A 25,739-nucleotide genomic window follows, 5' to 3' on the forward strand; every position below is an offset into this window, starting at 1 on the left:
CTTACCTTCGGAAACAATATATCTGTAAGAAATATAGGTTAGTTATAGATTCCTTACCGCCCCACCCTTCCGCCCCGTTCTGCGAACTGACTTCTAGGGTTAAGGACTTTCTTTCCGGGTCCTAGTTTTGTCCACCAGTAGTCAGTGTCATGCACGGCTCTGCACTTCTGGCGTGGAACATCGTGTACAGAACTGACGTCAGCGTGCGAGGGCGGCATCTATGTAGCTACAGCGTCGTCATCCCGGCGACCACGACGCCAACGACGAACGCAAAGCTGAACTATGCCACTTTTCGAATCGCAGGGGTACTGCTGATGAAAAACTTTCTGGATCGAAAGGTAAGTAATTTGTTCTTCTGTGCGAATGTGGCAGAACTACCTTTCTGTGGTGTTGGGCAATGTTCCCATTGATGATAAGTGTTTTACAGTGCGTGGAACACTAGCTCTGTGCAAAAATTGAGGACTGTAATGCTGGTAACAAAACATACTATCGTAGTCAGGTGTAACTTCATACAATTCCCTGTAAGAAAATGCAGCAGATTGTTCAAAATCTGAAAGCATAGTATTTACAGTCTCAATGTCCCAATCATCAGAGTGTACTCGGGGGTAAGGAAGTCATTCATGAACATTTTTTACACGCGTGGAATTTTCAAATGTTCAGTAGGACCAAATACATCATGTGAAACTCTATCTCATACTGTACCATCCGGTAATGGAACTGCTGAAATGTTCAATAGGGACAGGTCTCTTTGTTCCCGGTGTGATGACGTATGTGGTTTCAGAATCAAATTCACACGTTGTACTGCAGAGCGTTGTGGGAGGTAATGTCCATTTAGTAGCAGGAAAAAGACAGTTACTATGCCAATCCAAATTATCAGGAACAGGATCCCTAATGAAAGCCAAAGATGCAGCCAAGGTGATGCTAAGTAAGACTTTCTCAGCCAGAGATAGAATTGTTGACATTGTTCATTTTTAGAGATGGATGGCGTATGCTCAGGTTCAGTTGGATCTGAAGAAAAGTCATCGAAGTTGATGAAGTAGCAAGATGCAGTTCGATTGCTTCTTGTGAAGGCACATTGATTTAAAGTTTATTTGTAGGCCGAATTGCCAATTTCGATTTCCGTTTCATTCGGATGTTGTTCTCTTTCAACTGGTGTGATTTGTGCTCCGCTGTTTGCTACTCCTGCATCTTGCGCAGAGGAGGCTTGAAAGCAGTGGCGGTTTCTTTTGGAGGGTGTCAGGGCTCCGCCCCCTTTACATACACGGTCAAAATAAAGCTTCGAAGCAATACTAAACTGCTTCTTTAAAAAATAAAAATGTATTCACAATACACATTGAATTTTCTTACTTAGAGCTGCTGTACACTCCCAGTCACCGTATTTGTTGCTGTGATGATGACAGTGACGTGATGCTTTACCAAAATATGCTCTCCTGTGTTGGCCCAAACTCTCTAGTATGTGCTGGGCTGAAAATCTCACAGCCCTGAGGCCTGTGAGGTCATCAGCTCAGCAAAGACACTACATCCGTGACTAGGCTCCACCCCCTGAAGACGTGGGGGTAAAGCTAGCCCTGGGCGTTTAAATCTAAAGCCCTGTGGCGCTAGGTCTCTGTGAGAAGTTGGCCTGATATGTAGTGCTCACTATTCTAGTGATTACTGTGTATCATTCCAAACGACCCTTATTGATGATTGGTTGTAAGTCAACCTTATAGACCAGCTATCCTAGTAGCATGGACAAGAGCAGTCTTTAGGCTAAACTCTAGAGGGCGTGTTAAGCCAGCTGTTTTACCACCACATTTACCCTGTGAACACCACGTGAAAGGACACCACACAAGTTGTTATGAACATACAGGATATTTATTTATAACAAGACTACCCTGGCTCTTTATGAGTCAGGGAGCTAAGCACACTACAAAACTCTTAGGAAAATACTTCTGGTTGCACAATTTACACAAATGCCCGAAGGGCACGAAACCATTTACACTGCAAGTGGAATGGGAGAGGTTAGAAAGTTTAAAGTTACTGATTCCGGAGGAATCCGATCAGTGGGACTAAACGAAAAAGGAACTGGACACTTGTAGAGTGAACCTACGATGGAGCACCGAGATGCTCGAGTTACCTAGCCCAGAGGCTGCGGCGGCGTGGGGTTCAGCAAGATGTCGGGAGTCCTCGTTGTAGTCTCAGGAGCCTGAAAGAAGAAGTTGCTGGCAGGCGACCAGTGTCGATGTTCAGCGAGATCCAAGCCTGGATCGGTGATGAAGGAAACCTGAAAGCAGAGGGAACTCAGTTCTCAACCGCTAGCCAGCGATTGTGTGGGTACCAGGAAGGTACCGGATGAAGTCACCTCGGCCAGGTGAGTGGATGACGTCGGACTCGGCTGTTCCTCGGACCAGGAGGCGCGGCGGCGACCAGGATGGAGGGCGAGCTGTCCCACGAAGGTGTCTGCTGTCGATGATGCTGGGCCCAGGAGTGGGGCAGCAGGTCTTGGCAGTGGCAAACCCACGCGGTGGAGTCAAGATGGCGTCTGGAGTGGACCAGGAGGGTCCGAGGTACTCCTCTGTTGAAGGGGAGCAAGAGCCAGTCTGGAGCAACCAGACCAGTGATGAAAGACTGTCGTGGTGCGTCGTGAAGAGGGCCACAAGCCGGTCGGCGAGTGGTCGGACAACGCGGTGAGCAGCAAGGAGCGGAAGGGCCCCCACGCAGATCTCGTGGATGCTGGGGAGGCAGACTTCGGTGCTGGAGCCGCTCAGGGTTAGGGCTTCTCAAACCCTAGGTGCACTCACTCGAGGGTCCCTCGGTGGGCGTGCTAGATAAGCGTCGTGCAGGTTCTGAAGATGGCCGGTCCCGCAGGTCTCGTCACACCTACGAATCTCAGCTGGGCTGACGATGTAGGTAGAGGTCAGAGATGGCAGAGAACCCGGGTCTCGTCGAGCTGGGCAGTCTTGATCCGTGGGAGGGACGTACAGCAAACCGCAAGCGCTTAGGTGGTGCCTGCTGGTGCAGGGTGGCTACTCCTTAGCCACAAGGGAGAGTCTTCAGAAATAGTCAAGAGTTCCTTTCGTGGAAAGTAGTTCAAGATTCAGAATTATCCAATTTGGGAAGGGGACTCGCTCCTACCTTTATTCTAGGAAAAGGGGCTGGCCCGTGACTAGGTCCTACCTATGGGTGGGGCCAGGAGGGGGGTGGTTACACCCCTATCCTTTGTCCGGCTACGCCCCAGCTCAGGGGCAGGGTTGCCCCCGAAACTGGTTTGAGCCGGGCTATGCACAGTGAGCACCGGGGTGCCACTTGCAATCACCTTCCTTTCAGCCCTGCCTACCTGGGATACACAAACCCTGTCTGGGATGGTGCTAACACCGCCCTTGACAGGAAACCCTTTGTCCAAGCTCCCCTCGCTGGAAGGTCTCCCAGCAGCAGGGGGTCAGACTTGTGTCTGGTGGCAGCATCCATTTTGGGATGCTGAGGCTTGAGTCAACTTTAACCGGGGTTCAAGGTTACTTCCATGTCGTGCCCCTCTAAAAGGGGAGAATGCTAACCCCGCCGCCAGAATTGGTGAGGGGTTCGTATTCCAATTCGTATGACACCTTACTCGACATGTGTGGGTGATGCGATGCCAGAGTTAGCAAATAACCGCGAGGATTATAATGCATTTTAAGGTAGTTGGCCCGCGTCACCATGGAACGGCTATTAGGATTTGGTTCCGCAAGCCGTCGACGGGCTCAGCTGGCGCCAGAGCCCCATCCCACATGATTCCCAGCACTCTGCCTTCAGGATTGATAAGGCCTGCCATAGGAGTGACTGACAGGAATCCATGCGTCCATTTTAGGGTTAGGTATAGGAATACTACACCTACAGCAACGGGTGATTACACCACCTTGCCCCAGCTGTCGTGCAGCCAGTTGTGTCAGATTTGGGCGGCCATCCAGGGGTGGCATAATACATGCTGCAGCCCCTGGTAGGCCCTGGGTACACCGATGCCCTGGATACCTGTGGTATGCTGATACAGGGACTGATAAGTGCGGCCCAGTTCCAATTAGTGGATGCACCTAATGTACATATGTGTTAATTTCGAGAGAGAACAGCTAGGCTGTGGGTCTGATTGGCAGGCCCACAGTCAGGGAAAGTCGTAAACCAATCAAGCAAAGAGCAAAAAATCTGGGTGATCATAGGATTGCAGACCCTACTCTCCTACAGTCTCCATGTCAATCAGCGAGTGGAGCCACTGTTACCACGCGCTTTCCAACTCGACACACTGCAGGGAGGAAGCCAAGAAATCGAGTATGCGCAGTTTGCCACCAGTTTTGAAGACATACTGCGCAGACTCGAGGTGTCTCTTGCTTCCCGCGCTGCAGTCAGACGCCAATTGAGCTCTGGCATGTCCTCAGATTTATTGCCAGCAACCGACTCATGGAGACGTAAAATGAAGGACAAAGTGTTACGCACTGGAGGTGCGTGTGTTTATATGAAGGAGTCCGCATCACCAACTCGTCTGTCTTGAAGCTTCCCTCCGTGTCACTATTTGAGGTACAAAAAATGTCAACTGGCCGATTTGATTTGTTGTAATTATTGGAGGCCTGGCCTGCTAAAATCAATGCCTGTTTCGTTGCTTCCATAATTATTCCCTTCTTCATGCTGTTCGGGTTTTCAAAGACCGACAGGAGCTGCATTTATTGAACTATGTTTGTGGGATTTGCAGACATGCTTAAGGAGTTCCTATTCTGAAATCTATAAAAAAAAAAACATGTCCATGAGCCGAATGACATAAATACATCACTTTGAATTACTTGGTTAAATATTTGTAGCTCCACAAAAAGCAGAATCATTTATTGTACTTTTGCACTGTAACCAACCAAGAGTTAAACTGGGAGGCAGGGACGGCATGTATATTGAAAACATTTTCCACATAGAGCTCAAAGTTTAACCTACGGGTACCTTTATTTAGCCACTTTGCATCGAGACACATTCGGTGAGAAAAAAAATTGTGCTGCACTTTTAATGTTGAGCACCCGGATATCGGATTACGTTTGTCTTTCTCTGATGGGGTAATGGAACAAGTAAACTGTTTATTTCTATCTCTTGCTCAACTCTATTTGTCAAATGCAAATGAAGTACTTGGATGTCTTTGGTGCGGATGTGACATCAACAGCCGTTATTCTAAATGGACACATGCTAATGTCACTTAGCTATTTTCTTGTAGCCTGCAGCCAGTATGTGTGAATAGCTGGAAAGCCCAGGTCTGAAATTTGTGCCCTTCGGTGTCTAACCAATATGTGTATTGGGTTGAATGTACCTGGGTGAGTATGGGATTTTATTTTGAGTTTGTGCAATAGAGTTTGTCCCATTTTATTTTTAATCTCTCTGACTAGGACCTTAAAGTAATATCAGATTGAAAAGACAACTTCCATTTTTTTTCTTAGGGGATGATTGGATATTCATAAGGCTTCTATAAAGAATTTTGATTTGTGTAGTTGATGTTCTTTATTGACTTTTAAAATACTTTACTTTTGTCTTCTCCAAGAGCAGCTTGGGTACCTCAGTCTCCTGCCACTGACTTGTAAGATGCTGTGAGCGCTTTCTGCACGGGCAGACCCCACACCAGTTTGTGGGTGCAAGTTGTGTGTGTGCATATTAAAATAAAAAGTACTTGTTTTTATTTAGGTCTGCTTGTTGCATTTTTTTAAGTGCTGAACAGTCGGCATGCATGCAGTGTGTATCCTGCAGATTTTGGGAATGATGTGTGTTTACATGCCCTACTTGTTCAGCATATTGGGATCAGTATTAGCTTGTAGAGGATTTTTTAGAGTATATATTGTGACAATGCTATTTGTGCTCAGAATAATATTGGTTTATTTAGTTTGTGCACACACACTGTATACAGTATATTTGCATGTGACCTGTGCATGAGTACAGTATGTGTGCATATTATTAATGTACAGTTATTTTGATACCATGCCTGTATATTTTATAGGGTTTGTACAGTCTGTGTGGCAGACTGTGCATGCACATTGTGTTTTCCCTGTTTGTGTTCATTGTCTGTACAGTATAGTGTGATTACATGTCAATGTTCCTAGTTTTTATAGTGCATATTGTAAATGAGGCTAGAATATAGTGTAAGCACACTCCATCAAGCTGCATCATTTTATCTCATTTTCGTTAAATAACATTTACACGGGGGCGTGGCTAGCTGCCAAGCAAGATGGCCGCAGCTTGAAGGAGCTCCGAGGGTGAGGCCGACTCCCCGTACATCCGCCCGCTAATCCGTGCTCAATTCTGTGCCCAAGGTCTTTGAGCGGGGAACTGAGGCGAAGCGACCCCGCCTGATCCGATTTTCGGGTCTCTCCGTGGCCCAGAACAGTATTGGCGCCGCCTTGAGAGTCGCGGCCTACATCGGCGGCCTAGACCGGGCCTCGATTTTGCGGAGTGGCCCGGGTGCCGCGAGGAAGGTCCGGGCCCGCTTGCGAGGCGCTCCGGAGGAGCTGGCGGCTCACTGCTGGCCTTACGCCGGTGCGTGTTGGCCGTGCCCTGCTCTGGGCGTCCCTGTGTGAACACTGCCTCAGCGGGACTGAGGAGACGCGGGGCCTAGGTGACGCTGGGGGAGACGGCCCCGCGGAGGATTCAAAGAAGGGCCCGGTGGCCGCGGCCCTCCCCCGCCAGATGACACGAGCGGCAGGTGACGACTGAGGCGCGCTTCGGGGGAGATCCAATCTCCAGCACTGCCCCTGACCCAACGGGAGGCGGACGGGGAGCGGCTGGTGGTGCCGCCGGACGACGGTGCTGGGGACCCCCCGCTCTGCCTCCCTCTGATGATGCCAACGGGGTGAATTGCGGGCCTCCGGCGCGGTGCTGGGGCCCTGTGTTACTTTGGGATTTACGCCTGACTATCCGTGCTGCATCCGAGAGTGGAGCCCACAGCTGTGGGTGGTCACGGTGGACAACTCCTGTGCTGGCCTGGGAATAACTGCGCCCGAACGGGGCTTCCCGCTCCGCCGACTAGCTGGCGGTAGATGTGGGGTACCTTTGGCTGCACCTCCCGACGCGTCCATGAGTGGGAAAGGAGCCCGGGCGAGCCAGCAAAGCAAGTTGGACAAGTTCGCATACAATAAAGATCCTTCCTCACTGCCGGACCGCGGCGGACGCGTCGAGGGGGTAGCGGCAGAAGCTGGGACGCCTAAAGTGACGCTGGAGGACATTATGGCTGCCCTAACTCAAGTACAATCTACAGTGGGATCGATTTCCTCGGACGTGTCCCTCCTCAGAGCGGATTTTCAGAAAATGTCAGCCAGGGTCACAGAAGTGGAGCAAGTGACAGCTACCTTAACGAAAGACTCTAGCTATCTCCTACAAAAAGTGTCGCAGTTGGAGGCGGAGAACAAGCGCATGGCAACAAAGCTGGACGATCAGGAGGGGCGCTCCCGCCGCAATAACGTGCGCATTACTGGGATTCCCGAAAGTGAGGGTCACCCTGCCATGGATTTATATGTGGAGGACCTGATAAAGTCCAGTTGTCAGCCCAGGGGTCTCTCGGCCTTTTTCTCGGTGGAGCGCGCCCTGGTGGCCTTCCGAAGGTTGGTGCGCCCCCCAGACCGGTCCTGGCTCGCATGTTCAATTTCCGCGACAGAGATGCCGTTCTCCAGGCGGCACGGGTGGCGCCACCCCTCCGTCTCCTGAACTCTACGATATCCTTCTTCCCGGATTACACGGCGGCGGTGGCGGCGCAGCGGAGGAGCTTTCTGGAAGTCAAGAAGAAGCTGAGAGCCCGTGAGCTTCCCTATGCTATGCTCTTCCCGGCGTGGCTACGTGTGGTGGCGGATGGGAAAACAAGGTTCTTTGACACGCCGGAGGAGGCTCATGACTGGCTGGAGGGATGGCAACAGGTTAAAGGTGTTGGGCGATCGGACCGACGAAGACGACAGCCTGGGGGGTCGGTGGACCCTGATGGTCAAAACCGGCGAACGGAGGAAGCGGAGCGGTCGGAGGGGTCGGCCGGCTAGAGCTCTGACTGGTACCTCTCCACGTATGATGACATGTAGTGTGCTTAGAGACCCGCCGACACCGGAGTGGCCTACTTTACTCTACTTTCTTACACGAACCATGGGACCTTGGGACAGGGGATGTTTTGGTCTTCCTCGGACCTCCCGCTCCTTTGCACGCAAGTAATGTTCGGGGATAAGGGGTTTGAGCACTCTGCTGAGTTGGGGTGGCGGGCAGTTCAAGGTCCGTATGGCAGGGAGGCAGGGAGGGGGTTGGGGGGTCGGGGGTTGTTTCACTGTTCTTTTCAAATGTTTTGGTTCATGGTGGCAATGACACTTCAATCAAGCAGTACACGCCTTCATCACAGTATACATGTCCTACATGGGTATATCCGTAACGTTTGTTGCCTTTTGCCCCAACCACCGTAATGTCCGATTCATTGCACGGGACACCAACTAAGAACAATCTGACTCTGGTGCGGCCTCTCTCTCTACTCACGTGGAATGTGCGGGGCTTGGGGGACAAAATCAAACGGGGTCTGGTCCTGCAGGGCATTAAGAGGTGCGCCCCGGCGGTGGTCTTGCTACAGGAAACCCACCTTACTAGCACTGCTAGTAGAGCGATGGATAGATGGGGGTACAAGATGGTAGCACACTCCGAATTTACCTCCGGGTCTCGGGGGTGGGCATAATGGTGCGCCGACAGTCCCATTTAATAGTGCACAACGTTAAAACTGATGGTTCGGGGCGATTTGCGGCGGTCCTCACCCAATGGGAGGGGCGGCCCCTAAATATAGTGTCTGTTTATATTCCGCCTGTACTACATGCCACGGCGCTCCCGGCGCTCAGCGCGTTTCTGCTGACTCTACCGGAGGGGGAGTTAATACTGGGCGGAGACTTTAATGCTGTTATGAACGACCTTAGTGACCGATGTCCTGCACGGGCGGGGGGCGGGGGAGTATCCCGCCTCGGGAGCTTTACAGAAGCACTCGGGCTCACAGATCTATGGCGGTTGCATCACCCAACGGCGCAACAATTTACATACCATTCAGGGGTACACAATAGTTTAACTCGAATAGACTACTTCCTGGGTTCGGCTGGCTGCCTCAAAAATATTGACAGTATAGAAATCAGACCCAGAGGTATATCTGACCACTCTCCGATACTCTTGCAGTACACACGCTACCACCTGATGAGACACCGCATCCCGGCTGCCTCCGGCTCCCTGATATCCATAAATCAATAGCGAAGGTGACGAGCCTTTACTTCCAAGAAAATGCTGCCTCTGTTGACTTCCCTACTGTTCTTTGGGAGGCATACAAAACGGTCGTTAGGGGGCAGGCTATGACCTCCATTGCGGCATATAAGCGCGAAAAACACTCCGAGCTGCAGTCAATAGAGCTTGAGCTTCATGCGGCGGAGGTTCACAGGCCCAATATCCATCTCCTACAGCCTCCCACAACCTGCGATTGGCGCAGGCAAGGTACAGGGAGCACCTCGCGGAGCGCACCAGACAACGCTTGGAAGCCACGAAGCACAAAATTTATGACGTAGGTGATAAAACTGGAAAGTTGCTAGCGTGGCTTGATAGACGAGACAGTGGCGTTCGGTGGATTGTGCAACTTAGCACTGATGAGGGACAGAGGACGACCGACCCGCGCGCAATAGTGCGTGCCCTGGCAGGGCACTTTCGGGAGGTCTACTCTTCCGCTTCCTCCATGACAGTGGAGGAGGCGCTGACATACATCAGAGACCTCGACATGCCCAAACTCTCCCCTGAGGCTCGGGAAACCCTGGAAGCCGAGCCCACGGTGGAGGAGATACAGGCGGCAATCGGCGCGTTGCAATCAGGTAAGGCTTTGGGGCCCAACGGCATACCGGTTGAGCTCTATAAGAGGATGTCTGGGACGCTTGCCCCACACTTACTAAATATGTTTACTCACAGTTTGCAGAGGGGCGAACTCCCGCTGGATCAACGCACGGCCACCATAGTGGTGATTCCGAAATTGGGTAAGCCAGCCCATCAATGTACCTCCTATCGTCCCATATCGCTGCTTAATGCGGAGGCCAAAATCCTCGCACAACTGCTGGCAACCAGGCTGACACCGCACTTGTCCGAAATAGTGCATCCAGATCAGTCTGGCTTCATGCCTGGCAGAAGCACATCCCATAGCTTGAGGCGACTGCACGGGCTGTTGGCCCGGACGGACCACTTGCGGGAGCCGGCGGTGCTTCTCTCTCTGGATGCGCGAATGGCGTTCGATATGGTTGAATGGCCCTTTCTTTTTGCGGTATTGTTACACCTGGGCTTTGGGCCCAAATTCTGTGCCTGGGTCCGGCTCCTATACACCAATCCAATGGCCCATGTCACGGCCAATGGACATATGTCGGAGGACTTCCCCTTGACGCGTAGCACGCGCCAGGGCTGTCCCTTATCTCCACTACTCTTTGCCCTGGCGCTTGAACCGCTCGCGGCTTGGATACGCTGGGAACCCATGATACGGGGCCTCAAGTGGTCTGACGGCTGGGAGGACCGCATCTCCCTTTACGCGGATGACGTGTTGCTGTATCTGTCCTCCCCTAGACGTTCTATATTAGCACTACTTAACATCTGTGAGGTCTTTGGCAGAGCGTCCGGCTACACGATTAACTGGTCCAAGACGGTCTTGTTCGTACTGCATGGCCCTCCTCCACGGCTACCGGCGGACTGTCCGCTCCGAATCGCGGAAGGTTCGTTCAAATATCTAGGTATATATGTCACGACAGATCAGGCGGAATTTTTCCGGCGAAATCTGCGGCCCCCAATGGACCGCCTCAAGCAGGATGTACGTCACTGGGGAGCGCTGCCGCTGACCCTGTTGGGGAGAGCGGCGCTCTTCAAAATGATGGCTTTGCCACGGTTCTTATATGTGCTGGAGAGCACGCCGTATCCGGTACCGCCGGCTTACTTCCGTGAGATAGCAGCACAAGTCTCTAGCCTCCTATGGGGCAACGGGCCGGCACGAATTGCGCAGTCTAAATTAATCCACGGGTGGTATGACGGGCGAATTGCGCTCCCCGATATCCAACTCTATTACTGGGCGGCACGGCTGAAGGTAATTAATCAATGGCTCCACGCGCCACAGTCTGACCCAGCATTCAAGGCGGACAGAGACATATTGGGCGTGAGGGGTATGCTGTCGCCTTTATACGATGGTAGTCTGGCCCCGAAGTTGATCGGCCCTTTGAGACAGACTGTGACCATCTGGCACGCGGCTCAGGCTAAACTGGGGTGGCGAGGGGTCTTGACCCAGCTCACGCCTCTTGGGGATGCAAAGCGGTTGGGGCGGCTGAGGGATAGCAGGGGCTTCGATGATTGGGACAGCATCGGGATTTCGGTGAAAGGCGATATGTGGCAGAAGAGGGCGGTGGTCCCGTTCTCCCGCTTGCAACAACAATATGAACTGGCCCCCTCGGAATGGTTCCGGTGCATCCAGATTAAGCATGCCCTGGTCGCGAGGCTGGCTCCTGGCGAGGAGGTTCCGGAGGCATCTCCGCTGGAGGACAGATTACTGACGGAATACATGCCTAAGAACGCTACATTCTTCATATACCGCAAGCTTATCAACAGCCTGCCGGACCCAATGGGGCCCGTGCGGGAAAAATGGCCCGCTGAGGTGGGCGAGTTTGATGACCCGGAATGGCGTCAGGTATTGGCCTCACCACGCGAGGCGGGCATACCCTCGAGGCTACGGCTGGTACAGCTCCGAAGTCTGCATCGCTCATACTACACCAGACACTTGTTACACAAAATGGGCAGAGCACTGCACCCCTTCTGCCTGCGAGGCTGCGGGGGAGGAGGGAACCTTTTTCCACACCATTTGGGATTGCCCCGTAATTCAAGACTTCTGGAGACGGGTGATGAGGACAATGTCACAAGCGTGCGGGGTGTCGTTGGTGCCAGAGCCCAGGCGCTGTTTGTTAAACGTGTGGGAATCTAACGATCTCAGCCGCCAGGCTCAGAGCTGGGCCACGTTGGGGATAATGACAGCTAAGAGAAACATAGGCCAAAAATGGGGGGCGATGGGGGTGCCTTCACTGTCCGCATGGGGAAGGGATATGGACGCAGCCATGCTTGCTGAGCAATCGGCATTCATCAGGCGGGGTTGCCCCCGTAAATAGGACAAGGTATGGGGGGCATGGAACAAATTCAGGGGAGGAATATGTGACCCGCCACCAGTGCCGGAAGATGACACCTCTGATTCAGACTGATGGAGTGGGTCCTGGGGCGGGAGTGTGGAGTGCTGATGCCAACTATGTAACACTGTGTAGAAATGGTTCTAATTACAGGGTTGTAGACTGGGGTGCTGTACTGTCAAATGCTACGTGTAAACTGCGTACTCAAGTGTCTTGCTGTTTTGTTTACAATGAAAACAATAAAAACTTTTTTTTAAAAAAAACATTTACACAGGAAATGGCGACTAGCTTTCCAAAAAATGGCATGCCCCCCTAAAGTGACCCCCACTCCGAGCCTAGCCCAGCCCTACCACTCTCAAACTTCACCAGCCGCCACTGCTTGAAAGGTTATTAGTCTTTCCGTCTGAACTTCCTGTAGAGTAGCGAGAAGAGAGCTATGGCACTCCACGTGGCCTGCTGTTGAGAATCGGCCGCATATTGTGTTTTGATCAGAACAATTGAGAGAAATCTTTTTTCTTTTTGGCCGGCAAGATGCAAAAGAAGTACTGTTCTTGTTCTTTGAACCGCCAACACAGGTACAGGTGTTCTGTAGAATGACCCAAACTACTTCTTGTCCTCGATCTTTTCTCTGACCATGTCCCTAACCTTTGGGACTCAGAAAGGTCTTGCCGGAACAGGTTTCACTTGCCCCGTGGCATGCGTTTTAATCGAAAGTTGCTTTGTAATGTCCGGAATTCATTGAGTTCCTGTAAAACAGCCAAATGATCGTTCAACTCAAATGGTTTTACATCCGCCACTGTGCTGGCACAATCAAGGTCAGGTACCCACATTCTTGTCCCAAACAAGATCTCATAGGGGGTATGTCCTCCCAAGGATTTTCTTGGCATATTATTCAGTGCCCTCTGAACCCCATATAGGTGATTGACCCAACTATCGCCTGCACCTAATACCCTTGCTGTTAAGGATTTCTTTAGATCACGTTTTTTCCTCTTCAGTACCGAATTTCCCTCGGGATGGTAGGGGAAGAGTACCGCAAGGCAACGCCCATACTTTCCATGGCTTCCTTGTAAGCCCGAGAGCTAAATGCAGGGCCATGATCGGAATGTAACGTGCCAATTGCTTCTGTCCCGATGAAGACGTGCAAATCCTTTATAACGGTTCAAGCGCCAGCCGAGCGTTGGCGCCAAACCCATAGAAATCTAGAGCAGTGTTTCCCAAACTGGGGTCCGAGGACCCCCAGGGGTCCGTGGCTCATTTCCAGGGGGTCCGCAGGCAGCAGTTTTAAAAGCACTGCAAAGTTCCTTGTAAAATTAGCAGTTTTTCGAGCAACTATAAAAGTGTCCAGAAAATGCCAGTGATTAATGTACCTGCTGGAGAGAGATGAGTTTTGTCCAGTGGCAGCTTTGACTTATCTTATGTGACACAGAGGGTTAATATGCCTACTGCAAAGAACGTGTACAATGCATTTTAAAAAACAGTATTTTATGTGCATAGGTCAGTGGGTTACTGATTTTGTCACAGAGATTCTTTTGTCACTGTGCAATTCATAAGGGACTATCGTAATCTAGCAGTGTCCTATAAACTGTCATCAAAGAGCTGCTTGCAAACTGCATGGTAAAAGTAAGCAACATATGTTTATTCCCAATCTATCATTATCCTGATGCTGCTATGTTCCCACTTCCTGCACAGGAACAATTTTGTAATGCCGTATTGTCACTTCTATGTGTGCTGCCTAATACAGCACACATGGAAGTTACAAAACGTCATTTTTATTAAAGATGGTTTATGTGCAGGAAGGGCCACCTTCCTGAACATAAACAATCAAAGCTGTTTTGCTTTTTCCGTTGGAAAAAGCAAAAACGAGGAGAAATAAGGCATTTCTCCTCATTTTGCCAAGTTAAGACCAGGTTTTTCATGGTTTTAATTTTGGTGCGGTCTCCTATTTAAGCTGACCTTGTAAATAAAGGGCAGCGTCAAAATCCATGGTTGTTGGAGTGAAACGCCCACTGCAACTCCCACTACCCACTTTTTTCACGCTTAAGCATTACGTGAAAGGGGGCCTTATTTACAAGGCACCGTTAAGCCACAATAAGTGGCTTACCGCTGCCTTGTAAATAAGGCTAAGCCCCTATTGCCACAGGAACATCGCAAAAAGTGACGTTCCCATGGCAATAGAGACTTGTAAATATGCCCCTAAAATCCTTAGTAATTCGAGTATTTGTTTTGTGTGCACACGTGTGTTTATTTTTTTCTAATTACTGTTTTAATATTTGAAATTTAAATCCTACAAATTGCTTAGGGGTCCCCGGCTTCCAGTGGTGACTCAATGGGGGTCCTCAGGAAGCAAAAGTTTGGGAACCACTGATCTAGAGCATGAATCTACTGCTGCCAAGATATACTTGTAAGCCCCGTCTGAATTTAAGGGGCCGTAGTGATCAAAATAGTCACATGCGCAATGTCTATCTGAAATGAGTAATGGTGTTTGTGGTGACCATGCTACGGTGGAACCTTTCATCTGCTGACAGATGACGCACTTCAAGACATAAGTCTTTGTATGTTTAGACAAACTTGGCCACCTGAATCGCCGCTTCAGTAATGAAACTGTAGCAGTGACTCCTGCGTTTGCAGAGCCCAGACCCCCGTGTGCAGATAGTATTAAACCAAATCTGCACTCCTGGAATTTGAACATACCGTGTGTTTTGCGCATCTAATTTATAGGAATATATGAGTGGAAAGCCCTTAGGAACGGCAGAGCCGTTCTTTGAGGCATTAACAGCTATCAGTACGTCTCCGTCTATCCCCGTGCTAGAACTAGTGATTGCAGCAATGGCAGCAGTTTGCACTGTCGCCTTGGTGACTTTATCATCCAGTGAATTCCCTTCATCGTGTACGCCAACACGCTGGTGACTCACGGTGTGAATAACTTGTCACGGTGGTAGGAATTATTTTAGCTTTGCCACTTGTTCCCATAACAATTTATGTTTAATTGTGCAACCCTTGGAATCTCTAAACCCATTTTGGCCCCAGTAATGAAGATATTCATTGTAAGACTGATACTGTAGTGCTAATATCAGGGCTTTGAGCTCTGCCTACTGAGCTGTACAATCTTCAAGAGATTGTGTAGTCGTATTGCTGGGCTAGAACATACCATCCCGCATACGACCCTTCCCTATAGCATATGCTGCGCTATATTGCTGTTTACTTCCTACTGCAGGCTGAGCAGATCCATCAGTGTAAATGATGTATTCATATTTCTTTAGAGTCAAGATTTCATCCGGGAGAGGGTATTCTTGTTCATACTGCAGGAACGCTTGCGTTTTTAATGTAGAATCGTATCTGTAATCTACATATGTTGCAGTGAGAGAATCAGCCCATTGTATCCATTGTGGATGCAGTGCTTTTTCATTTGGAAGGCCCGCTTTGGTAACAGCTTCTAAAATTGGTACCGGGGTTACAACAATTATGCGTTTGCCCTGTGCTAGTGCTATTTCTCTCATTACAGCAGTCTGTACTGCTGTCAGTATTTTTTCAGTTGCTGCAAATCAAATTTCAGCATTTGTGTACAAATGTGATTTGTATGCAATTGGACCTGCCTCACTTTAATTGAAAGTGATGTAAGTATACCCTGATAAACCCGAGAAGACCTGGATCACCAAATTAGTGGTATTTATCCATATGTGTAAATGTTTAAACGCTATCCTGTCAGCATGTACTGAACGGAGAGTATCTGTGTGTTGTTGCGTCTACTGATGTGGTGTGAAATAAGGTCTGATTAAGTCGTAGGTTTTACTCTTTCTGCATAATGTAGAATATATGTTCTACCAAAATTTAGAAATCCTAGGATGGATAGCAAACCTTTGAGAGTCTTAGGATGTTGGAGCAGCACGCACTTTTCTGAAAAGTTGTCTGCTAGGCCCTTGCCTTTACTCGATAGGTCGTATCCCAGACATAGGACAATGAGATGGGCAATCTTTGATTTCTTAAAATTCAATTTTGGCGAATTTGACAATTATATTGGTCTTCCTGCACAAGTGTTCAAGTAATTCATCGTCCGTCAAATAGATGTCATCTACATAGGACACTGCCTCCTTGTTACATGGTTGTAATAATTCTGCCACTCTTGCCGAGAATAGCCCCGGGCTGTTCTTATATTCCTGGTGCAAACAACAAGAATTTCGCCTAGTGCCGAACTCAGAAAATGCTGTCAAATATCTGCTTTCTGGAGCTATATTCTGACAGAAGAATTCATTCGAGATATCTAATATTGTTTTGTATTTCTTCCGCACAATGTTATTTATTAATGCGGCACTGTGTGCATTTTGAACTGCCAATGTTCGCCCTCATGTGTTTAAATATCGGTAATCTAAAATTAGACGATATGAGTTTTCAGGTTTCATTACTGGAAACAAAGGATTATTCATCGGGGAGGTGCAAGTTTCAATCACACCCTTGTATTCAAGTCGGTCTAAGATTTCTTTGACCTGTTTCGTTCTATAGTTTTTTATAGGGTATGGTCTCTGTGGATTTGGAGTAGATTTTGATGGGATTTTGCGGTAAGTAAACTCCACGTCCCACCCTACATGGTTGCGGTATAATGCCGTAGATAGAGCTAGCGTCCACTCCTGCGCGTATTAATGTTTTAAAGATTCTGGAACGAGGTCGGAGAAAGCAGGCAAAATGGGGCTTCCCCTTTTGGGCACTCCATCACAAACTCAGGCGGCCAATCTCTATTTGCTAGCAGTACGTCATATCCATATGTTAAGTTCTCCCAAAAGAGACCTTTAACCCTTCTCAAAATGTCCCCCTCTATTTGGGGTGTAATTTCGTATAATCTATGCGGGACATTCACTCTGGTATCAGGTGTTTCCACCGTGAAATGTTAATTGAATACTGCTGTCGCCAGAAAATCCTTCAGGTTCCGGTGAGCTATTGTTACTTCTGACGCGCTGTCTAGCATAGTCAGAGCCATTCCCCATTCAGAAGCTGAGTCCTCAGTAACCTGGGCATGTCTAATTTTTTATCCCGCTACTTTCTTCTTTTTGAATTGAGGTTTTGTTTTAGGTTTTTCTTCCTGTTTGATAATATCTGAAGTGCAATGTGTTTCCCTTTTTGTCTTTGGTCGATCTTCAGTCTTTTGTTCCGATCACCCATCCCTCTCCGAGTTTGTAGATGGACCCTGGAAGAAACAAAAGGATCGTGTATCAGTGTCCTGACACCTGTCAGGTCTCCTAATGTTATCACGATTCCTAGGGTTGTACCTTTTTTCAGAGAGAGCCACCCCTTGATTGCTAATTCGTTTCTGAATTATTATTTTTAGAATTTTTGTTTTCCCATTTCTTTTTAGAAGAGGGTTCTTGCTTCGAGTTGTCTTTGTTGGGACTACCCACCATTTGTGGCTTCCTGGCTTTGGTTCCCAAATTATCTCTACCTAATGCAGCATAGGTTTCTTCAATAATTGTTGGTAATTCTCGATCCCTATTGATAGGTGCTGTTTCCCTTAGGCGACTGTGTATGGCCACTGCTGCTGCCTCCCCCTTTATGTTTCTTAGCATGATTGCAGAGACTTGGGCAAAATTACCCATCAGTTTCATTCCCAACTCCAGGCAGGTACTGCCCCGTACTTGTTCTGTATCTGTTTCAATACATCAGGAACAACTGCTAAGGAAGGGGTACCGTGTACTCTGACGTAAACAACAGCAAAGATTGTTCCCCAACTGGTACAAACCTCGATCAATGGAATTATCCCCATTGGCAAGCAAATGGTTAGCATTCTGTGTTTTTCCTACGGACCAGTATGGGGAAATACTGCTTCCAGCTGGGTAATTGTTTGTGCTATCCAGAACAGAATTTGCTCCCGTTTGGAAGGTATTGTCCCTATCACTGATTTTAGTGTATGTGGGTTAATTGTAGGTGTTGCATGATGTGGACCGGCTGGAGGATGTCTCGCAGGTTGGACTGTCAATGTTCGCATGACGAATTGGACAATATCTCTGTATAGCCTGACTATGTCTTTGTGTATTGTACGGACTTCATCCACTGGTAGTGTATCTATCTGTGGATGTGGAGTATATGTCGCTAAGACCGGCCAGGTCACTCCTTCTATGCTGAGCAGACCGAGTCTCAAGACAGATGCGTGTAGGAGGGCTCCTTTAAACCAGTTTTTATGCTGCTGGTAAGTTAACAGGACTTCAATGTCTTCGTATGGAATGTATTCTTCCGGTGGTTCAACTATAATGTATGTGTGGAACAATTCGGTCACCGGATCTGCAGGTGGGAACTGAACCCAAGAATAGAATACCTATGATCCGAACACCTAGTGTGTCTCAATCACGAAGGTAACACCGCCTCCCGTTAAGGGTACACCGTGTTTTAACTATTTCATAGTTACTGCATGTGTGTAATTATCGGTAATGTTAAGAGCGTTTGCAATTTCATCTTCTCTCAAGCCAGAACCACACGCATTGTCAGTCATTCTCAATAAGGAGAAGAATAAACAATTTTTTGTATCTAGGGGTTTTGCACAATGTCAGGAACCTTTTATCCTAACAAGCTTGTTAAACCTTCGGCTAATACATAGGGCCCGATTCACAGAACTAACTTAAGACAATATCCTAAACTTACTACCATTTTGGTATTCACAGAAGGCACTTACTCATTTTGGTATTCACAGAAGGCACTTATTCATTTCGGTATTCACAGAAGTTAGGAGTCCTATCTTCTGTGAATACCGAAATGAGTAAGTGCCTTCTGTGAATACCAAAATGGTAGTAAGTTTAGGATTTTGTCTAAAGTTAGTTCTGTGAATTGGGCCCATAGAGTATATCTGCTCAACTGAGGCGGATTTCCCTCCCCACTTCAGATGTCTCTGAAAAGGTGTGAGTAGGGCTTTTTAAGAAATCACAACCGAACCACTCCGATTTTTACTGTTAATATAACAACCAAGTAGTATATAATAGGATTGAGAGGGACCCTTTAATAATCAAGGGAAGTAGGGTACTTAAACCAGAGAAAAGAGAATGTTCCCTTGATTCAACAATTTAGGAGTGCATAAAGTATTATGTCAGAAAGGGGGTTCTATATATAAAAGTTTTTTATTTATTTTAAAAAGACGTATTTATCATTGTAGATCATACAAATTCACATAACATTTCATAGTACATCAAATTATTAAAAACCTCATAAAATACATGACAATTTGATTTCAATCACATAAAGCAATATAACACAATTATAACCAGCATAATATGGAGACAGACAGAATTGCAAGATTCAAATACTCTTCTTTACGAGTGCACATCAAGTTGAGTTTCTAAAATACAGCACATTATACATCGATAAATCTGTATACGAGTGATCTGTATTAGTTCTTTGATTGTGCTTATCCACAGCGTCGACGCGTTTCGATGGCTTCAAAGTGATATTACCATCTTTATCAAGACCACATGATTCTGTCTCCCACCACAGTAAATTTTATTCCTAAAACAGATAAATATAATTACCAATCCAAGTTATACATATGGTTGCTATTCATGACAAACTTGGGTTCATATGCCCAAAAAACAAGTCAAGGTTCTCGTTTATTCTACTGAAATTGTCCTATGTCATGCTTGTATTTATTATATGTGTAAGTACAAGATAATCCATTTTATAACCTGTTTTGTAAGATTGATTTAATCAAACGGGCTTCTCTACTAAAAAGTTATGACAGTTTTTACATGGCCATTATCCTACAGCGCCATATTTTTGCATTCACTGTGATATGGCGTTAGCCCCATTCTTTCATTCAAAGTTTTATTTCTATAGCCATTAGATTGTCCTGAATACATGGTTTTAGGTCATAGTTTTTCTTTTTTCCACAAATTACCGTTTTTAACCCCACATTTTACTTGGGGGATACTCCAATGTTAACCCTTTCCTTAAATGCTATTGATAAGGGCAACCGGCCTACACCTTAAAATTACGATTCTTACTGTTAGTTAATTAGATCTTTCTACATGACCGGAATATAAGCTCCTCCATGATTCCCTGAGTTGAGGCACATTCTCACCTTTGTATTAGGGGATATCCATCTATGCTCCTTGTTCTGTGAATAGTGAGATAAACTCAAACTCATCTTCTTCCGCCCTCGTAGTGAATCGAGTAACGTATTGCACCTTCTCTAAGATCGAGAGGGGGAAGGATAAAAATGTTTATACAACGTTGTTTTTAACCTTTATAAGTTGCTAGTTTATAATAATAAATCCCTCCTATCTACCATAACTTGCATAGTTACCTTTTCATGATTACGGGGGGCTCATTAGTTGTAAGGAGCCTTTTTCTATGGTTATATTTCGGACTTCCCGCACCACGAAATGTGCTAGAATCCTCTTCTTTGACCAGCGAGTCTAAAAGGAGGAAAAGGTAGAGGGGAGAGAGGATGTATTTTACATATATCCAAGGGTCAAAACGAAATATTATCCTTCATCTACCGCCTATCGTAGTCCCTATTCCCTTACCTGATTTTCGCTGTATTCCCTCCGTCCTTTCAGTTTCCGGATCGGAGCAAAATCTCTCTTCTGATATCCTACTTCCTATTTATCTATTGTGTCCTTCATGCTGATTGGTTCACCTTCCTCACGTGGTGCGTGTTCAGGTCCTGTCATAATAAGCCGCGCATGTATTGGTTACCGCAGTCACATGGTCGAATTTACTCACTACTTGATTTTACCTTTTTTTTAAAATAACTTTATTGGTACTACCTTCATTTCTGTGCAGAGCACCTATCGTTATTTATTTGGTATCGAATCTTGTTTATTTATTTTGTTTCGAATCTCGTGTATATACGCATAGTATGTTCTCATGCCATCTAGGTACAGATTAAATAAGCATGATTGCCCTAGTCATCCACTAGCATTACTAATATTTTTCCTTTGGTCTTCCTTTTTTAAACTTATTTTTCTAAGATTGTTGGTGACATCGCATCTGTATGTTCGGTGCTTCCCCATAATGTCAAAGTCATCAAAATGTCACTAGTGACCAAGAATATTCGTTTACAAGCTTATTCTGACACAATTGTATTTGTTATCTTCCTATTTTTGTATTCTCCCCATTCCTTATTGGTATTAGTATCCTCCACCTTATGGACGATATCTGAGACTTACCCCCGGTGATGTCCCGTACTCATTGTATGTATTACATCTTACTTGGCATTCATCTGCTTATACTCGTAATCCTATTTATCGATACCAAATAAATAACGATAGGTGCTCTGCACAGAAATGAAGGTAGTACCAATAAAGTTATTTAAAAAAAAAGGTAAAATAAAGTAGTGAGTAAATTCGACCATGTGACCGCGGTAACCAATACATGCGCGGCTTATTATGACAGGACCTGAACACGCACCACGTGAGGAAGGTGAACCAATCAGCATGAAGGACACAATAGATAAATAGGAAGTAGGATATCAGAAGAGCGATTTTGCTCCGATCCGGAAACTGAAAGGACGGAGGGAATACAGCGAAAATCAGGTAAGGGAATAGGGACTACGATAGGTGGTAGATGAAGGATAATATTTCGTTTTGACCCTTGGATATATGTAGAATACATCCTCTCTCCCCTCTACCTTTTCCTCCTTTTAGACCCGCTGGTCAAAGAAGAGGATTCTAGCACATTTCGTGGTGCGGGAAGTCCGAAATATAACCATAGAAAAAGGCTCCTTACAACTAATGAGCCCCCCGTAATCACGAAAAGGTAACTATGCAAGTTATGGTAGATAGGAGAGATTTATTATTATAAACTAGCAACTTATAAAGGTTAAAAACAATGTCGTATAAACATTTTTATCCTTCCCCCTCTCGATCTTAGAGAAGGTGCAATACGTTACTCGATTCACTACGAGGGCGGAAGAAGATGAGTTTGAGTTTATCTCACTATTCAAAGAACAAGGAGCATAGATGGATATCCCCTAATACAAAGGTGAGAATGTGCCTCAACTCAGGGAATCATGGAGGAGCTTATATTCCGGTCATGTAGAAAGATCTAATTAACTAACAGTAAGAATCGTAATTTTAAGGTGTAGGCCGGTTGCCCTTATCAATAGCATTTAAGGAAAGGGTTAACATTGGAGTATCCCCCAAGTAAAATGTGGGGTTAAAAACGGTAATTTGTGGAAAAAAGAAAAACTATGACCTAAAACCATGTATTCAGGACAATCTAATGGCCATAGAAATAAAACTTTGAATGAAAGAATGGGGCTAACGCCATATCACAGTGAATGCAAAAATATGGCGCTGTAGGATAATGGCCATGTAAAAACTGTCACAATTTTTTAGTAGAGAAGCCCGTTTGATTAAATCAATCTTACAAAACAGGTTATAAAATGGATTATCTTGTATTTACACATATAATAAATACAAGCATGACATAGGACAATTTCAGTAGAATAAACGAGAACCTTGACTTGTTTTTTGGGCATATGAACCCAAGTTTGTCATGAATAGCAACCATATGTATAACTTGGATTGGTAATTATGTTTATCTGTTTTAGGAATAAAATTTACTGTGGTGGGAGACAGAATCATGTGGTCTTGATAAAGATGGTAATATCACTTTGAAGCCATCGAAACGCGTCGACGCTGTGGATAAGCACAATCAAAGAACTAATACAGATCACTCATATACAAATTTATCGATGTATAATGTGCTGTATTTTAGAAACTCAACTTGATGTGCACTCGTAAAGAAGAGTATTTGAATCTTGCAATTCTGTCTGTCTCCATATTATGCTGGTCATAATTGTGTTATATTGCTTTGTGTGATTGAAATCGAATTGTCATGTATTTTATGAGGTTTTTAATAATTTGATGTACTATGAAATGTTATGTGAATTTGTATGATCTACAATGATAAATACGTCTTTTTAAAATAAATAAAAAACTTTTCTATATAGAACCCCCTTTCTGACATAATACTTTATGCACTCTTAAATTGTTGAATCAAGGGAACATTCTCTTTTCTCTAATATAACAACCAAACCATCGTTGGCAGCACCATGTCATGTAGTTCCTAGGAATCCTAGAGGACCTGCGCGTTTTGGATGACCTAAATTGAGGGCCTTGTGTCACAACCACTTCAAGACACCCCCACAGGATATGTCAGCCGTTAGACCAGTTAGCTCTACAGTGTGTGGAAATATGGATTTTTATGATCAGTTATGTCCCCTATCTTGGACCCCAACGGTTTCATGTATAAATCACAAGTACATGTATGTTCCCTCCAGTTCCAGTTATGAAGACGCAAACACATGTGCGTCCACCGTCAACATGTCCTCTTTCAGATCCGCCATGAATGGGCCGGATATTCTATTCCTAAGTATGAAAGGCCACCGGCTTTATATGGTTCATTTATCCCATTTTACAGTCCAGGCGAGTAGGCCCTGATTCTGCCATCAAGCCTTTTCCTGCCTTCTGCCTCTGAAAGCTCCAGTCTGAGCTCGCATCTGTATCCATGAACTTTGTCCTACTCCCTGCGCGGCTAACGGTGCCTGACTCAACCTGTCTGCTTGCCAAAAACCGTATTTCACCTTCGAGATTATCTGCTCCGCTCCCCATCCAATACATTCCTGTCTAGTAGTTTAAGTAAACATTCTTCTAGCTACCGAGCAAAGGGCCCGGCTTCTCTGTCTTTATGCAAGTAATTCATAGCCCTGTTACTATGGAAGATTTCTGCCCTCGCATCTAGTGTAGACACTTAGACGCTTGTACACGCACTAACAGTCAGTATAGTCAGTATAGAATGAGATTCTATTCTAAAGAGACCTCTCTTTTTGGATAACATAGTTCTTTAAACATAGGATGTTAGATATGATTTGGGATTAGGTTGACATAACCCCAGACTTCTGTCTCCACATATAGAGCTAAATGTCAAGTCCCCTTCACCCCCTAGTTGCACGTCAATCACACGTCATGCTGCTGCGCGCGCATCTCTGCCAAGTATTTCTGCTGACATTGCGAAATTCTTTCATGGTGCCACCTACTTGTGACATCATACTTAATGACGTTCTTTAGTTACGCCTAGTTACACCCACTTTAGTTACGCATGTATGTTTTATCTTTGTTATCAATTGTTACGCCTCCTGCATCTGTTTCACTGTAATGCCTATTGTATAAAAATGATTACCTGTCAATAAAGTATGGTCCTTCACTTCCTGAACCTTCGTGGTGATGGAATATGGAGTCCATCAATTCGAATTGATTTTGGAATAAAGCCCGTTCCGAACCTCTAATACCACGGATTCTGCCTCTTATTTTTCTGAGCTATTATTATTAATTTTCCGCATCAAATTAAGTTCCGGTAATTAAATTATTTACCACATATATGGCGCCCGAATAGGGACACTTTCTCATCTCACGCGCCGGAGGTGCGTTGCAGGCCCGGTCTCCTGCCACAGCTGGACGGACAACAACGCGTACCCACAGGATTTCCTGTATCTCCCTCCTGCCGAGCGGGGGTAACTGAGGCTGCGATCAACACCCAGACGAGGCGGTGAGAAGTGCGAAGTATCCCGACCAGAGCCTAGCTGAGAGAGCAAGATCCGAGGTATACAGAGGCCCACCAGGTTCCGAAGTTTCGAGTCGAGTCCAGTCCGGTTCAAGTCCAGTTCAGTTCAGTTCCGAGGCCTTCCGTTTCGAGCTACCCGGTGAGTACCATTGTCGGGGAGGCGTTCTGACGTGCACATAGGTTGTGCCGGTCAAGACGGGTTTGGGTACACAAATCCGGTCTGCACTGTTTCAGCAGTGTATCTGTACTGTTTAGCAGTATATCAAGTATGTCTAGTATATAATTCAGAATTATCTAGTTAGTACCGAGTATCATGCTTAGTGACTAGTTCCCTAAATGGCCATCATTGTTGTTCATTAAATGTTAAATGTTAAAATGTTTTAAATACGTTCTGCATATTGTGGTGTGAATGACTGTTCATTATTGTGTTTTGTTGTATTAAACGTGTTCAAAATTAGGTATCAGATCAGTTCTCAATATGCCGCTCTTTTCGAAATTAAGACAGATAAAAACTAGAAAAGGGGTACTCGAAGAAGCTGTTCCCATTCCTCCTAGGGACACTCCAGGGTACTTCATGTATCATAAACATGGCCTAGACGCCATATTATTTCTTGATTTATGGGTAGACTACACCTAATCGAAGCAGTCGCGGATGCTCCTCATTTCACGCTACTAGGCGACTTTAATTTTCATCTCGAGACTTCAAATAACCATGATTCCACGCAACTTATCACAGACCTTGAAGCTGTAGGCCTAAGGCAACTTATTAATTCTCCGACCCATCAAGCTGGTCACACATTAGACGGAATATTTACAAACAGTCCCCATATAAATATCACCCAGATAATCCCTCTGACCTGGACAGACCATTCTGCTATTTGCTTCACAGTACAAACTAATTCCACTAAATCAAATTCTGTTGTACCAGCCCGTTCAATATTCAGAGACTGGAAAAATATTGACATATCACAATTAGCAGAGATGATACAGGACAAATTTAACCCTACTGAGCTTGATCCTACCAAAGCATCTTCTAACTACTTGACCAACATAAACATG

The 25,739-nt window shown here is 46.2% G+C and overlaps 1 protein-coding gene across 2 annotated transcripts in view; it reads left to right on the plus strand.

Annotated features, from left to right (window-relative positions):
* The window catches only part of DNAH17 (dynein axonemal heavy chain 17), a 14,992,541-nt gene that overhangs the window by 2,612,111 nt on the left and 12,354,691 nt on the right, over nt 1–25,739 (plus strand). The gene's annotated exons all lie outside the window — the stretch shown is intronic.

Source organism: Triturus cristatus, chromosome 7 (assembly GCF_964204655.1).
Source record: "Triturus cristatus chromosome 7, aTriCri1.1, whole genome shotgun sequence".
NCBI classification, from domain to species: domain Eukaryota; kingdom Metazoa; phylum Chordata; class Amphibia; order Caudata; family Salamandridae; genus Triturus; species Triturus cristatus.